The following is a 17,839-nucleotide window of genomic DNA, read 5'->3' on the forward strand; positions in this document are numbered from 1 at the left end:
CCTTTGGAAGAAATGGAGCAGTTACTGGTCACGTGCACAGAGGAGCAAATACAAAATCGTATGCCACTCACCCTCTTGACCATTCAGACAAAGGCATGCATGCTTTTTGAAGAAATGAAGTAGTATGATGATAACCACAACAAAAGTTTTGCAGCAAGTACTGGATGGTTTCATTGTTTCAAGAACCGCCATAATTTTCAGTGTGAAAATTAGCGGTGAAGCAGCAAGCGCTGATGCTGACGGAGTAGCTAAATTTAAGGTTGCTTTAAAAGAGATCGTCATTAATGAAGGGTACTTGCCAGAGCAAACCTTTAATGTTGACGAAACCGGGCTTTATTGGAAGTGTATGCCACAATGGTCCTACATCCACAAAGAAGCAACAGTGATGCCAGGGTTTAAGGCATACAAAGATCGATTGACTCTTCTGCTTGGGGGAAATGTGGCTGGGTATAAACTTAAGCCCTTTATGATTTATCACTCAGAAAATCCAAGGGCATTAAAAAACGTTGACAAGCATACACTTCCTGTGCATTACCGTCATAATAAAAAAGCGTGGATGACTGCAATGCTGTTCGAAGACTGGTTTGTTCATTGCTTCATTCCAGAAGTGAAAGATTATTGTAGGAAAAATAAAATCCCCTTCAAAATTCTTCTGATTCTCGACAATGCTCCTGGCCACCCTCAGCACATTGGAGATATTAACAAGAATGTAAAAGTTGTGTTTCTGCCACCAAACACAACTTCTCTCATCCAACCCATGGATTAGGGTGCTGTGGCTATGTTCAAGGTGTATTATCTTCGGAACACATTCGTGCAAGCTGTACAGGCTACGGATAATGAGGAGAAAGATCTCAGAACTTTCTGGAAAGAATTTAGTGTTCTTAACTCCATTATGAACATTGGAAGGGCGTGGAAGGAGGTAAAGAAAGTGTATGAATGGGGTCTGGAAAATCTGCTGAAAGTGTATGTGGACTCGTTTAAAGGTTTCAATCAAAATGAAGAAGTGGAAATCAATAAAAAGATCTTGATACTTGGGAAAAGTTTAGATTTAGAAATTGATGAGGAAGATATCCAAGAACTTATAAATGTGCAAGATGTAGAGTTAACAGCAGAGGATTTAATTGCACTTGCAGAAGAGAAAAAAAAAGCAGAAGAGAAAAAAAAAGCAGAAGAGGAAGAAGAAATAAAAGAAGAGCCGGAGCAAACGTTTACGACTATAAAAATGGCAGAGGCATTTGCTTTATTTGATCAAGGACTGAAACTTTTAAGTGAAATGGATGGGGACGAGGAACGGTTTGCCAAAGTTCAGAGAGCTCATACAAAAAACATACAGCTCTGTGTGAGAGAGAGAGAGAGAGAGAGAGAGAGAGAGAGAGAGAGAGAGAGAGAGAGAGAGAGAGTTATCCTTATTTTGAAAGAGTGAAATGAAAAGATTAATGTAGTATTCCTGAAAAATACTATCACACATGATTTTTGTAATTACAATTATTATCATTATTATTATTTGAAAAGATAAATAAACATATTACATACATGTACTATAAAAATCTCAAATCTCAAGAGAGAGAGAGAGAGAGAGAGAGAGAGAGAGAGAGAGAGAGAGAGAGAGAGAGAGAGAGAGAGAGAGAGAGAGAGAGAGAGAGAGAGAGTTGTTGGACCTCAGTTTGGTACCTGGAGTTCAAAAGAAAGATGCGTGAAGACTGGGATTTCCTTCATTCTTACATAATTTTATAATCTATAAACTAAAATCTTACTAATTCACTATAGTATTTTCTTTAACAAATTGATTGCTCTTTACATTTATATTATTTGAAAATTGGAAAATTATTCATCATACAGAAAACATACATCTCTGTAAGAGAGCGAGAATTACTATTGTTATTATGTGATATCATTTAGTCTTATTAAACTTACTAAAACAGTTTTGATCAATATTAATATTTTATAATTAGTAAATCATTTTTGTATCATAAAAATGTATTTAGTAATGAAAATAACTTGAAAATATGATATTGTTATTTTACAATAAAGTTTTGTACATACTTACCTGGCAGACATATACTTAGCTTACGTCTCTGACGTCACGACAGAATTCAAAACTCGCGGCTAACGCGACAGGTAGGTCAGGTGATCTACCTTACCAGCCGCTGGGAGGCGGGTGTAAGAACCATCATACCTTTCTTGCCAGATTTTTTCTCTCTTATACCTGTCTCCTGAGGGGAGGCTGGGCGGGCCATCAATCGTATATGTCTGCCAGGTAAGTATGTACAAAACTTTATTGTAAAAAACAATTACATTTTTTTTACATGAACTTTCCTGTCAGACATATACTTAGCTGATTGACACCCTTGGTGGAGGGTACAAGACAGAAAATAACAAAGAAAAGGTAAACAACACCTGTTGTAGGATAAAAATAACCTTGGTTCTTACCTGTTTAGGCTGAAGACTTCATAGATACTATCTATTAGTCTGCATAGCCATAAGAGCTACAGCGAGGGCGTGACCTACAGCTGAAAAGACTCTTTGGGTCTACTAACGGGACTTGATATCCGCTTACTTAGTAGAATCCAAGTCGGATCATGTCAATGGGGGTTCGCCCTCTTCTATGACAGAACCTGTCCACTACCAACGCAGGGTGGGGAGCTTCAAACCAAATCCGATCACCTAAACCAAACTAACGTTATTAGCACTTACGAAACGAAAAAAGATGCCTACCTGCATCATTTTTCATACAACCATATGAACTCAATTACCAAAAAAAAACAAGGGAAAAAACTTACTTAAGGGATATGTTCCAGCTCCCTGCCCCAGCACCGAATCCGCCGATACGTACGGGCCTAACGCGAAGCACTCGTCATACGTAATATGACGTCTTTTAGGTAGTGGTTGGCGAATACTGAATTACATCTCCAGAATGTAGTTTTCATCAGATTCTGAAGAGACATATTCTTCTTAAAGGCCAAGGAAGTGGCAATTGCTCTTTACTTCATGAGCCTTGACTTTTAGGATCTTGAAATGTTCCTCATTACAAGCTTTATGTGCTTCTTTCACCACACTTCTAATGAAGAAAGACAGCGCATTTTTCGACAATGGTCTGCTGGGGTCCTTTACAGAGCACCATAGTCTATCCTCAATGCCCTTAAGGGTTTTCTTCTTCTGAAGGTAGTATTTTAAACTCCTAACAGGGCAAAGAGTTCTTTCAGGTTCTTCCCCTACTATGGCAGAAAATAAAACCAGCGAACCTCAAAAGTTCCTTGGGCCAGCGGATTTGAGGGGTTCTCATTTTTTGCCAAAAAAACGAAGGAAGGAAGAACAAACCACGGAATCTCTTGAAACCTACCCTTCCTTCTAGGGCATGAATCTCACTAACCCTTTTAGCTGATGCTAAAAGCCATGAGAAAGAGAGCTTTCCTCGTGAGATCTTTGAAGGAGGCTAAATGTGGTGGTTCAAACCTAGCGGACCTCAGGAAACGAAGAACCACCACCATCCAGATTCCAACTTGGAACTTCGCTCGAGGTTTTCTTGGAAGATTCAAAAGATCTTAATAGATCATGAAGATCTTTGTTATTCGAAAGATCTAAATTCCTATGTCTGAACACCGCAGCCAGCATGCTTCGGTATCCTTTGATAGTAGATACTGCCAAACCGCATTTTTCTCTGAGGAAAACAAGGAAATCTGCTATCTGAGTCACAGAGGTACTGGAAGAGGAAAACTTCTGGTCCTGCACCAACGGCGAAAGACGTCCCACTTCGACTGGTAGACTTTAAGGGTCGAAGGTCTTCTAGCTGAGGCGATAGCCTTAGCAGCTTTTGTCGAAAACCCCTTCGCTCTGACAAGACTTTTGACAGTCGAAAGCCAGTCAGATTGAGAGCGGGGAGGTTTCTGTGATACCTGTCGAAGTGGGGTTGTTTGAGCAAATCTTGTCTTTGTGGAAGTGCTCTTGGAAAGTCCACCAACCATTCCAGTACCTCTGTGAACCAATCTTGGGCGGGCCAGAACGGAGCTACTAGCGTCATTCTTGTCCTCTCCGAGATAGCAAATTTCTTGAGGGTTTGTCCTAGTACTTTGAAGGGGGGAAAGGCGTAGACGTCTAGCCCTGTCCAATCTAGGAGAAACGCATCCACTGATACTGCTCCTGGTCTGAGATCGGGGAGCAGTAAAGTTCGATTCTTGCGTTCTTTGCTGTTGCAAAGAGATCGATGTGAGGTCTGCCCCATCTTCTCCACAGGTCTTGGCATACTTCTGAGTGGAGGGTCCACTCGGAAGGCAGGAGTTGATTCTTCCTGCTCAGGAGATCGGCCCTGACGTTCCTTTCTCCCTGTACGAATTCTGGTGAGAAGACTGATCTTCCTTGTTTGAGACCACAGCAGAAGATCCCTTGCTGTTTCGTACAGGGAGAAGGAGTGCGTCCCCCCTGTTTTTTGATGTACGCCAAGGCTGTTGTGTTGTCCGAATTGACCTGCACTACTGCATTTCGGACGTGGGGTTCGAAGGCTTTCAATGCCATCCAGACTGCCATCAACTCTTTCTTGTTGATGTGCCAGGACACCTGATCCCCCTTCCAGGTGCCTGACACTTCTCTTGTCCCGAGCGTCGCTCCCAACCTGCCTCCGATGCGTCGGAAAACAACACATGGCTGGGGTTCGGCATGTAGAGAGACATTCCTTCCACAAATCGAAGTGGGTTGTTCCAACCACCGAAGGTCTCTCTTGATTTCCCTTGAGACCTTGAAGGAGAACTCCAGATCTAGGGAGAGACGCCTCCAGTTCTGGTATAGGAAGAACTGTAGAGGCCTGAGATGCAACCTTCCTAGAGAAACGAATTGCTCCAGCGAGGAGAGTGTCCCCAGCAGACTCATCCACTCCCTCGCTGTGCATGCATCTTTCTCTAGGAAGGTCGTTATTTTCTCGTAGCAACGAGCTATCCTCTCTGGCGACGGAAAAGCCCGAAAAGCCAGAGAAGCTATCCGAATCCCCAGATAGATCCTCTCTTGACTGGGGATTAATTGAGACTTCTGGAAGTTCACCAGAAGTCCCAGCGAACTTGCCAATGTAAGGGTCTTTTGAAGGTCCTCCAGACATCTTTCTTGAGACTCTGCTCTGATTAGCCAGTCGTTGAGATAAAGCGACACCCTCACTCCCTCCAAATGTAGCCACTGCGCCACGTTTTTCATTAACCCCGTGAAAACTGGGGTGCAGTGATAGGCCGAAGCACAAGGCCTTGAATTGGAAGATGTTTCCTCCCATCATGAATCGTAGATACTTCCGTGAAGAAGGATGGATCGGCACATGAAAGTAAGCGTCCTGAAGGTCTAGAGACACCATCCAGTCCCCTGGACGAAGAGCCGCTAACACTGAGGAAGTTGTCTCCATGGCGAACTTCCTCTTTTCCACAAAGACGTTCAGGGCGCTTACATCCAACACCGGTCTCCATCCTCCTGAGTTCTTCGGAACTAGGAAAAAGAAAAGTCTGTTGTAAAAGCCCGCAGAGCGGGGATCTTTCACTAGTTCTATAGCCTCCTTCTCTAGCATGAGATCTACTGCTAGAGAAAGGGCTTGATTCATGATGGGGTCCTTGTACTTGGCTACCAACTCCCTCGGAGTTGTCGTCAATGGTGGTCTTGACGAGAAGGGAATGAGGTATCCTTTGCTGACAATCGATAGGGACCAATTGTCTGCCCCTTTGTGGGCCCAGACGTCGGCAAATTTCAGTAGTCTGGCACCCACTGATGTCTGGAGTCCTTGACCGCTATTTCTTCCCTCTGACTGACTTAGAGAAGGTTTTACCTCTCTTAAAAGGTCTAGTCCCTCTGGTTGCAGAACCTCTGACAGCGGGTCCTCCTCGAAAGGGCTCCTGTCTCAGAGGAGTCTCTTTCTTGGTCTTGGGTTGGAAGACAGAGCGAGGTTTTCCTGGCCGCCTGGGCTAACATGTCCTGAGTAGCCTTAGCTGAAAGGGCACTCGAGACATCTTGGATAATTTTCTTGGGGAACAGAAGAGGAGAGAGTTGAGCATACAAGAGCGAGGCCCTTTGCGCATGAGACACTGCCTTCGTGAGAAACGAACAGTAGACCGACCGTTTCTTAAGCACTCCAGCTCCAAACAGTGAGGAGACTTCACTCGATCCGTCTCTCACTGCTTTATCCATGCAAGTGAGGACACAGTTAAGATCTTCAGGAGACAGAGCATCTGGGGTCTGGGTCTTATTAGCCAGAACACCCAAAGACCAATCAAGGAAGTTGAAAACTTCCAGGACTCGGAACATTCCCTTCAGTAAGTGGTCAAGTTCGTTCATTCCCCACGTAGTCTTGGCGGACAAGAGGGCGGAACGACGAGCAGAATCCACTAATGAAGAGAAGTCCGAGTCCGCAGACGAAGGGAGAGCGAGGCCTAAAGGTTCTCCCGATTCGTACCAGAATCCCAATCTGCCGGTCAGTTTAGACGGAGGGAAAGAAAAAACCGTCTTCCCTTTCTCTTCCTTAGAAAGGAGCCATTCCCCAAAACCTCTAAGCGCCTTCTTCATGGAAACAGTAGGTTTCATCCTTACACAAGACGAAACCTTCGACGTCTTCGAAGTGGAGAATAACGAAAGAGGAGAAGGAGCCACAGGAGAAAGGATATCTCCAAACTCTTGCAGGAGTAACTCTGTTAGTCTCTTATAGGAGGAAACTGAGGCGTCTTTTGGTCCTTCTTCTTCTGAGGGGTCCTGTTCCTCCTGAGCTGAAGAGCCCTCCTGATCCTTAGAGGCGCGACTATTCTTAAAGGAGTCTCTAGAGGAAGTTAGACGTATACGTCTTGGAGACAATGCTTCAGGCAAGTGTCTACTTGCAACATCCTTCTTGTCTGGAGGAGTGCGTTTCCCAGATTCTTGAAGCCTAATAGGAGTCAGGCGGCAGTCAGGTGCAGAGCGCCTGTTTGAAGAAGAACTTCTATCAGGCTCTTGGCGCCTATCCAAAGGAGAGCGGCTACCAGGCGAACGGCGCCTGCCATACGAAAAGCGCCTACCAGGCTCTTGGCGCCTGAAACCGAGGCGAGAGAATCTCTGGCGACGAGCGCCTACTAGGTGAGCGCCTACCAGGGGAGAGAAAGCGCCTGCTAGGCTCTCGGCGCCTGACTCGAGGCGAGTAAAAGTCGGGAGAAGAGCGCCTGCCAGGCGAAACGCGCCTAACAAGCTCTTGACGCCTGTCCAGCGAAGGGCGCCTGTCCGATTTAGGGCGCTTGTCAACCGGAGAGTGGAGGCGAGACGAGGAGCGGCTACGAGGTGAGTAGTGCCTACTAGGCTCTTGGCGCCTGTCAAGGGGAGCGATCCTGTCTCGAGAAGAGCGTCTGTAGGGTGAGGATCTCCTACGCGCAGTTTGCTCCTTGTCCGAAGGAGAAACTTGTCTGTCAGGCGAATGTCGCTTAGACGCAGATGTGATCTTGTCCGAAGCAGAAAGCCTCCTGCGAGAATCCGAACGCACAGGTGAGCGCGCCGCTTCCGTCGAATAGCGAGAGTCAGGAGAGGGGAGCCTGGACTTCTTTACAGGAAGCGAGACGTCCTTCCTACGACGAGAAGACACGCAAAGAGAGCCAGCCAGAGCCGAAATTTGCGCCTGAAGGTTAGCCAACACCCTTGCAGGAGAATTCACAAACTCGTGAACAGGAGACGAGGCTCGATCTCCGCTCGGGGAACGATACTCCTGAGATCTCTTACGCTTCTTCGCTTCCACCTCAGGCTCTTCCGAAAAAACTTCAGGGCTGGAAGGGCGGGCGCAGGGAGCGTTCCAGGCTCTCTTCGAAGGGCGCGAGGCTTCCGAAGAGCTCCATCCTCTTTTAGGAGAAGGCGAAGGCGAAGACGAGAAGCACTGGCGCAAAATTTCTCTCTTGGAGCGATCCAAGGTAGCCTGGGAACGATCAACAGGAGCTACCGAGGGGACGCCTGACCGTTGGGGATGCTCCCTAACCTTCCTGCGGGCTTTCGACTTTCCTCCTCACTGGGACTGGGAGTCTGGAAGAGGTCTAGGCCTGGAAGCATTAGGGAGCCGATCAGACGCACCCTCCACTGCACTGGGTTCACAGCACAAATCACTATTGGAATCACTCTTACCTTCTAGTTGCTTGATTTTCCTCTCCATACTGCGAATGGTGGCTTTCATTGAGGCCACTTCCGAAGGCGCATCTTCGGCTTCGGTGCAGGGAGCAGGAGCTGAAACTGACAAAGGAGCTACTTCTAAAATGGGATTATCTACATCCAACTCGCTAATACGAGATCTACTACTGCTCCTGGAAGAAGCTTTCCTAACTTCATCCTTTTCAAGCTTCCTCAAGTAGGAAGACAAAGACTTCCATTCATCCTCATTCAGCTTTTCACATTCATTACAAGGGTTATTAAAGGTGCATTCATTCCCTCTACACTTCAAACATACCGTGTGAGGGTCTACCGCAGCTTTCGGTAGCCTCACCTTACACTCAGTCATACAACAAACTCTAAACATAGCAGTTTTCTTAGTATCAACATCAGACATCATGAATCCAAGAAAAATCCAAAGAAAAGTCCAATAACTGTCCACAAATCGCGAATGCCAGGCCAAAAGATCGGGTACTTCACCAAAAGTCCGTAGAAACAATCAAGGGCGAAAACGAGAAAAGAATCCAACTGTCAAGAGGTACCGACAACAGGTGTGGTCGACACCGACGACAGAAAAAATCTGGCAAGAAAGGTATGATGGTTCTTACACCCGCCTCCCAGCGGCGGGTAAGGTAGATCACCTGACCTACCTGTCGCGTTAGCCGCGAGTTTTGAATTCTGTCGTGACGTCAGAGACGTAAGCTAAGTATATGTCTGACAGGAAAGTTCATGTACAAAAACACTAATTTGGGATTATTTATCGTAGGAAAAAACCCGCAAATAGGCAAATTTCCCGTAAATAATGGGTAGATAAGGCCCAGAGAGAAATCTACGAATCCAGAAACGCAAATATGGGGACCCCACTGTACATTTCTGCGTTTGACATATTTCTTTTTAGGAGATATGATAGTGCAGTACATAGTTTTCCTCTTTTCAAAGTCCAGGGTGGTGGGAAATCCACTGCTGGATGGAATATTGGTTTAATATTATGTGAATTCATTAAATATTTGGTTCTTTGTGGGAAAGAGCTAGCACTATGGTTTTCTAATCTTTGATTACAATTCAGAAAGCAGGTAGCAGCAGGAGATGTTCCTGCTTGAAGGGAAAGGCCCCTACGAATAGTTATCAAGTTGCGGTGATGTTTTAGGGGTAATATACCTGCTTCTACTAACAGGGACACTAGGAACATACACAGATTTGTACATACTGAAGAACTGAAGATGGGAAGGTGGTGTTTCATGAAGACAATTATGTGGAGAGTAAACCACAATACAAGCAAACAACCAAAAAGGAATATATAATGAGGCTGTTTAAATTCAATTACACAACTAATGACAGAGTCAGACCTAAGGTTTCACCCATCAAATGTCAAAATAGATCAACTCTTTTCACTGAAAATGAAACCAATAACAGAAACATAACTAAATAATGCTGGGCAGCTTAGAATGCTGCATATAACATATGACAGGAACAAATAAATAAAGTCCTGTGATGGTGACGGTGCAAGAAAAATTTTGCATTTGCCAGGCAGCACTCTATCATTTAGCCTTTCTCTCATCAGCCTTGATGATCTGGCCTCTGCCATTACCAGCAGAACTGAGCTAAACATGAAAGACAAATTTTGTATTTACAAATAAAATAGTTGGCTTTTTAGAGGAGCCGTTTGGCTGATTATACTTCAAAAAATTTTTCTGTCACTGCCTTGTTTGACTGACATCCCCAACCACCCAAATCATAATGACCTTATCAACTTCTCCATACCTCCAATGAAAGTAATTACTGTCATATTTTAAATTCTCTCTCCAGTCTTGCAAGAAATGAAATTTGGAAGATAAAACACTGAATCATTTGCATTATCAAGGGAAGATTCAATATGCTGAGAGTGCATTATCCTTTTATAAGCTATGAATAACCAATGATAACTCAAAGGAGTGCTCCACATGTGTTAGGAGGTATATAGATTCATAAATTGCAATACAGTACCTATACAACATACAGTATTACTGTAACAACAAAAACCACAAAACCTAACATCATGATGCACATCATGGGATTATGAAATACCAGTTCTTTAATACCAATTCACCATAAAGCTCTACCTTTATTAAATGATAAGTTTTCCAAGGTCACAAACATCACTGTTGCAAGGGACACTTGTAACTTCTATTGTCTGTAATATCCGAGTTATCATAATTTAAGCGTAGATAAATATAATTTTGTGCTTCCACTTTGCAAAAAAAATGAAACTGTATCCCTTCACCCTCCATATAATGTACAGAAAATAGTGCACGGTCCAGTCTTCATGAAATGGGTATAACATACAATATAATTTGCCGCTATATTAAAAAGGACTAAGCAATAGCATCAACTATTTCATGAAAACTTTTCCAATTCCAACCAAGACATGCATAAGAAAATAGAGAAAGAGTAAACTAACACGAGGATGATGCAGTGGATGGAAGTGCTGTATAGGAAGAACACTCTGATAATTTGGTGACACACCGGAGTGTCAAGCAAGCAAATATTGGGAAATTATTAAAAAAAGAAGCAACACCCCGGATAAAAAGGACACATTACTAGCCTACTGATAAAGGCATTCCTTCGCTTTGTTTTTTGAAAATTTTCTATAGAATGTGTCCTTTTCGATTCATCTTGAGCACTTTCCACTTGATTTCCCACCCAGTGTAGATTTTCACTCAAATCCTCTCCCCTACATTTTTTGGGCCTCTTTACTGGTCTTTGCCATGTTACTTCCTACTAGTAACAGTAAGAAATAAAATATATAATGGCTGTGCTTCTATTTACAGTAAATTTATAAGTGCCTAATAAGAAAAGAGAGAAGATTCTGAAGGTGGTTATAGACATATGGTCCAGAGGCTGAGAAAATATACATAGATCCAAAAACTACAATGGGCTGGGCATGAGATGAGAATGGGAGACTACCAGTAAGTAAAACTTGTAATAAGTATGGAAATAGCCAGATGAAGACCAACTAGAAGCTATAAAGAATCAAGGAGAAGACAGGATATGGATGAAGAACTACATACGGTAGGAATTCAGGCTGAAAGTAAACTCATTGCATTCAAGATTTGGGACATTACTCAGCATCTTATTAACAATAACAAGTATAACATAAACATCACTAACCTCCCTGTCAACAAGTTCCCTGAATGGTTGTGATGCTTCATAGTTACAATATAACTCCAACAAAATTCGCTGGGCTATTTTTATATCACGGGATGCCAACCCCATTTTTCTTTTCCCTTTCTCACTAGGTTCTAAAAACTGCAAACTCTCCATATCTGTACAAAGCATACACTGCCATTTTTCATTTTCGGTGGGAAACTGCGTGAGAGTAGGAATGTGGCAGTGGACATGGAACACCTGGAATAAAAACAAATTTATATTTTGATGCAAAGAATGTAGAAAATAAACTGAAAAATACAAGAATAAAAGCCAAGGCAAAAGTAAAAAAATTCAGAAGTTCCTCATAGTAACATCTCTTCTAAAATACAGTAATACAATGGTACCTCAGCTCACGAATAAATTGGGTTACGAATCAGATGTTTGAAAAATTTTTGTTCCGGTTCGCAAACCGTGCTTCAAGCCACAAACACAAACATGCCAAGAAAGGGTTCATTGGAGGCACCGAACGCTTTTAAAAACTTTTATGACTGTTACTCAGTCTTTTAATGTTAATTATTTACTCTCCTGCTGAAGAAATAGTATACTGAGAAAGGAATATCGTATTACTTATGTAAATGCATCAGCCAGAAACAGCTGATTTGCTATGAACCAAATCCGATAACAACAGCCGTCTGCTTGCACTTCAACCATCGTATGATAGTAAAAAATTACTGTAGTTATGTTACAAATGACGTTCAGTAGAAAAGGACTCGTATATTTTTACTTTACTATACCCTTCATTGCTTTGGAGAAAAGATCAGCAAGGGCATATACTGCTAAATTTAAGCTGCAAGTTGTAGTTGAAGCTGAGGAAAGAATGTTCGTTTGCCAACAATTATTATTGTGCATTGGCAACATGGATGAAACTCCCGCAAACTTTGGTATAGTACCATCAAACATGATCATAAACAAAATTTGAAAGAAACGTGTTTTAATCAAAACAATTTGGCATGAAAGAACACATTTTACTGTTTTCACTCAAATAAAAGATAAATATCTAAAATTCGTAGTATTCTAATGAAATCTAGCGAAAATATCAAACGCAATCTGTTGATTCTTTTTTTTACGCAATAAACATGCCCTCAGGGCAATTTACTAAAAAAAAAAAAAAAAAAAAAAAAAAAAAAAAAAAAACTAAATTTTGTTTAGACAATACGTATTCAAGTGATATTTCGACTTGAAAACACTTTGCTTAACGTAAAATCATCTTGTCCCATATCAGTAGAGTATCTACAGATGTCCCATATCAATAGAGTATCTAGAGATTCATTTACGCTAACTAAAAGCAAGAAAATCGCTCTGATTTAAGTTTAATGCAGCAAAATAAACTACCTCACAACTGCCTGCAGCTGATTACCAAACCAAAACATTGACTGCTGTTTGTATTTCACAATACAATAGTAATATGGAAATACATACTACAATATTATTGGATGCAGTGAAGTAAAGCAAACCTTTGTGCCAGAAAACCATAAGTGTTTCTAAGGTTTGAACAAATTATTTGTTTTTACGTTATTTTAAATGGGGAAAGTTGATTCAGGTTGTGAATTTTTCCAGTCCGGAACAGCATCCTCGAACAAATTAAATTCGTGAACTAAGGCCCCACTGTATAATCTTTTATGCAGTACGTATAGGAAATCCAAATGACAATAGGTGCAAATCCCCAATAACAGAGCATCATAAAATACTGTGCAAAAACCTTTTTCCATTTTTAAATGTGTTATAAATTCAAAGTACAATGCAAGTTGGTCATAAACTTCTGTTAAACAAAAAAATGATTTTCCTGAGGAAAAATTATTTTCTTTCTCAAATATATGTTATAAATTCCAAGCACCACATTAACCCTTTAACGCCAAAGGGGTATAATAAAAATCGTCTCCCGTATGCCAAGGGGGTCTCGGAGTGAGCGCAGAAGCGGAAAAAATATTTTTTCAAAAAATCACAGCGCGCTTAGTTTTCAAGGTTAAGAGTTCATTTTTGGCTCCTTTTTTTGTCATTGCCTGAAGTTTAGTATGCAACCATCAGAAATGAAAAAAAAATCATTATCATATATAAATAGTGTGCAAAAACCTTTTTCCATTTTTAAATGTGTTATAAATTCAAAGTACAATGCAAGTTGGTCATAAACTTGATATATGATAGCGCGAAAACAAAATTTCATATAAAATTGTATTCTAATCGCGCTGTGAGCAAAACGGTTAAAGCTAAAATCAATTTTTTTTCGTTGTATTGTACACTAAATTGCGATCATTTTGGTATATAATACACATTGTAAAACAATCAAAGCAACACAGAGAAAATATTATCACAAAATGATGCATGTATTCGTAACACGCGGACGTAAAAATGTTTTTATCAAAAATTCACCACAAATCTAAATATTGTTCTAGAGACTTTCAATTTGTTTCAAAAATTAAGATAATGCTTGAATATTACTGTACTATAAGAGTTTTAGCTTACAATTGCAGTTTTCGACCATTTCGGACGAGTTAAAGTTGACCGAATGTCAAATTTTTTTTATATATATTTTTTTATATGCAAATATTTCAAAAATGAGAAAGGCTACAACCTTCAATTATTTTTAGTTGTATTCTACATGAAATTGCGCACATTTTCATATATAAAACTCTATGAAACGTCTACAGTGGGCCCCTTGTATTCGCGTTCTCCGAATTCGCGGACTCACACATTCGCGGATTTCTCTCGGGAACGTTTCCCTGCATTATTCGCGGAAAATTCGCGCATTAGCGGTATTTTTCTATAATACCCACCACAAATTCCTGGTTTTTTTTGATAAATTTCATTATAAAATGCACTTTTTGTGATAAAACTATTAAAAAACCAAGTATGAAAACATTTTTAGTGGTTTTTCTTGAGTTTTAACTAACACAATAGGCTGTTTTTAGCGTTTTTATAGGGGTTCCAAACATTTTCGGGTTCTAACTATTCACGGTGTGTGTCTGGTACGCATCCCCCCAGAATACGGGGGGACCACTGTAATATGAAACGGAGCAAATATTATGAGATTGCAACGTACGCATTTCGAAGATTTGCGGCGGAGAGTCCGCGCGTGGAGGGAAGGAAAGTTTTTTTTTTTAAATTCACCATAATCTAAATATTGTGCTAGACTTCGAATTTGTTTCCAAATGAAGATAAATGACTGAATATTACTAGACTGTAAGAGTTTTAGCTTACAATTGCGTTTTTCTACCATTTCGGTAGAGTCAAAGTTGACCGCATGTGGTTTTTTTCTATTTATCGTGATTTATATGCAAATATTTCAAAAATGAGAAAAGCTACAACCTTCAATTATTTTTTGTTGTATTCTACATGAAACTGCGCACATTTTCATACATAAAACTTTATGTAACAGCTAATTTAAAATGGTGCAAACATTACGACAATCGGATGAAAAAATTTCTGATTTATTTTGGAAGAGTTACCACGCGGACGTGAGGAAATTTTTTTTTTTTTTTTTCATAAATTCACCATAAATTGAAATACTGTGCTAGAGACTTCCAATTTGTTCCAAAATGAAGGTAAATGATTGAATATTACTAGAATATAAGAGTTTTAGTTTACAATTGCGTTTTTCAAACATTTTGGTAGAGTCAAAGTTGACCGAAGATTGAAATTTTGGCACTTACTGTTATTTATATGAAAATATTTACAAACTGATAAAAGCTACAACCATGGGTTGTTTTTAAATGTATTGTGCATGAAATTGCGCACATTTCCATATATAAAACTTTGTGTAACAGCTAATTTAAAATGGTGCAAACATTAGGACAATCGCACACAAAAAATTTATGATTTTTTCGGAAGAGTTACCGCGTGGACGTAAGGAAATTTTTTTTTATTTTTTTCATAAATTCACCATAAATCGAAATATTGTGCTAGAGACTTCCAGTTTGTTGCAAAATGAAGGTAAATGATTGAATATTACTAGAATATAAGAGTTTTAGCTTACAATTGCGTTTTTCGACCCTTTAGGTAGAGTCAAAGTTGACCGAAGGTTGAAATTTTGGCATATCATTATTTATATGAAAATATTTCAAAACTGATAAAAGCTACAATCATGAGCATTTTTTTGTTGTATTCTACATGAATTGCGCACATTTTCATATATAATACTCCATGTAACGGCTAATTTAAAATGGTGCAAAAATTATGTCAAAGTGACAGCACAATTTCTGAGATGTCACTGATAGTTTTTAGTGCGATAAGAAAGAAATTCGCGCTTGCGCGCCTGCGTAACAATTGTAAACAAAACAACGCCTTGAGCTCCCAGCATCCCCCAAGGCGCGTGCGTGATTCAAAAGTTTTCGCCTGGTAGGCCTATAAGTATTTTTCTGCGAATTTAATTTTTTTTTTTTTTTTATCAACGTACCATACGTCCAATCGGCACCCGGCAGACAATTTATGTCGACGTTTAATACGTCCAATCGGCGTTAAAGGGTTAAATACTCCATAATAAACTCCCAAAGCAATATTTTCAGATCCTAATTAGAAACTGAAGTATAAATGCATATCTACAAATAAAAGACAATTATAAATCTTTAATCCATGATTTTTGTAATATATTCTTATAAAAAGGAAGGTAACACTAATATATTCAAAACACAGTTCTGGTTCCATGTAACTTATGCCAATGCAATGGGATACACTAATTAAGTGATTTAGAGATAAATTAATGCAAAAATAGTTTCTTCATGTAATAGACTGATGGAAATTTATAGTTTGCTTATACAGTTCATGAATCATGAGTAGCCTCACTTTGTGTAATTTTTTCCTAGCCATGCTAATTTCATAGATCTTTAACCCTTAATGGAAAGGCATGCAAATGCGCAGCAATAACAGGTTTTAGGTGGTGGACAGAGTCACTCATGGTGAGTAACAATATTACGCGCCATTGATTTGGAGGAATCAGGCGGGAAAGAGGTGCCATTACTTCTATAGCCTATATTAGACTGGCTTAGATAAGAGATTGGGCGGCTGAGAGCCTAGATGTGGTCTTGGCTTCAAGGGAGGATGAACTGCTTCTCAGTCTCACATGATGTCTTCTTATAAATTTGCTCATAAATATACCAAGGGGTTGCTGTTGGTTTTAGTTCTTATTTTTTATGATATCATCATCATCCTATCTTATCGCGCCAACATTGTATCCACTGCATAGCAGCCTGATTACATTTGTAGAGGTCCAAATTTGTACAGATTGGCCCATGTTATGATAGTACATCAGTTTTAGATGTAAATTTGCAAAGAAAAGTGCAAAAAAAAAATATATTAGAAATTACAAACCACACTATCTAAAAGATATAACACTCTAGAAGGGATTCGTGCCAACCACCTTTGTAATAACTTTCTTCCTACATGTATCATACAGAACACTCAAAAGCTTTTATTTCTAGGACTGCAACCAATCCTCATATTTTGTGAATGTCATGACTTAAATTTCTGACTCCAGCTACATATTCATTGCCTTTTTTGACTGCAACTACAAATCCATCACTTTATGAAGCCTCCATCTATAATTGCTACTCTAAATCCAGACCTTTCCATTTGGATGTACACTATGGTCTTTCTTTTAAATGCATCTTCACCATCAATCTCCCTCTGAAATGTGTTTTATTGCACATTTGTTTTATTGTAAAAACACTGCATGTAACTAGCAATTTTTCACAATAAAACACCTTGTTCTACAAATCTACAATTAGAATCTTTCATGTTTCAAGAACAACCAAGTTTGAGCAGCTGGGAAACAATCTGCTAAAAAAGGGCTATTTATGACAGATGGGTTTACATACTTTTATTATAAAAATATTAATAAATAATATTTTTGTGGGGAAGCACACTGTTGTTATATATACGAATTCTGTTATCAATTTCAAGGGTCTCATTCAAAGAATGATCTTTGCTTTTGATTAAACCAGGGAAAATCATAAAACCTATGCCCAATTAAACTCATGTCACAATCTATATAAGTCTGGGCTATATAATATTGCAATAATATTGCAATGTAAAGTTTAGAAACATGATATTGTTAAGATACAATAAAGTTTTGTACATACTTACCCGGCAGATATATACTTAGCTATAGACTCCGTCGTCCCCGACAGAAATTCGAATTTCGCGGCACACGCTGCAGGTAGGTCAGGTGATCTACCGCCCCTGCCGCTGGGTGGCAGGAATAGGAACGATTACCGTTCTAGAACCAGATTTTCTCTTCCACCTGTCTCCTGAGGGGAGGTTGGGTGGGCCATCAATCGTATATATCTGCCAGGTAAGTATGTACAAAACTTTATTGTATCTTAACAATATCATTTTTGTACATGGAACTTACCCAGCAGATATATACTTAGCTGATTGACACCCTTGGTGGTGGGAAAGAGACAACTATTTACTGAATAGACAGGTAAACAACATACGTTGTAGGTAATAAATAAATAAAACCTTGGTTCCTACTTGATCAGGCGGAAGACTCCATGGCTAATGCCTAGGAATCTGCTTCGCCTCAAGAGCCTCAGCTAGGATGTGACCTATGGCT

The 17,839-nt window shown here is 40.1% G+C and overlaps 1 pseudogene; it reads right to left on the reverse strand.

The window, feature by feature from the left end:
- Positions 1-17,839, reverse strand: part of LOC135217020 (E3 ubiquitin-protein ligase TRIM33-like) — a 361,157-nt pseudogene that overhangs the window by 50,433 nt on the left and 292,885 nt on the right.

The sequence above is a fragment of the Macrobrachium nipponense genome, chromosome 19 (assembly GCF_015104395.2).
Source record: "Macrobrachium nipponense isolate FS-2020 chromosome 19, ASM1510439v2, whole genome shotgun sequence".
In the NCBI taxonomy this organism is placed as follows: domain Eukaryota; kingdom Metazoa; phylum Arthropoda; class Malacostraca; order Decapoda; family Palaemonidae; genus Macrobrachium; species Macrobrachium nipponense.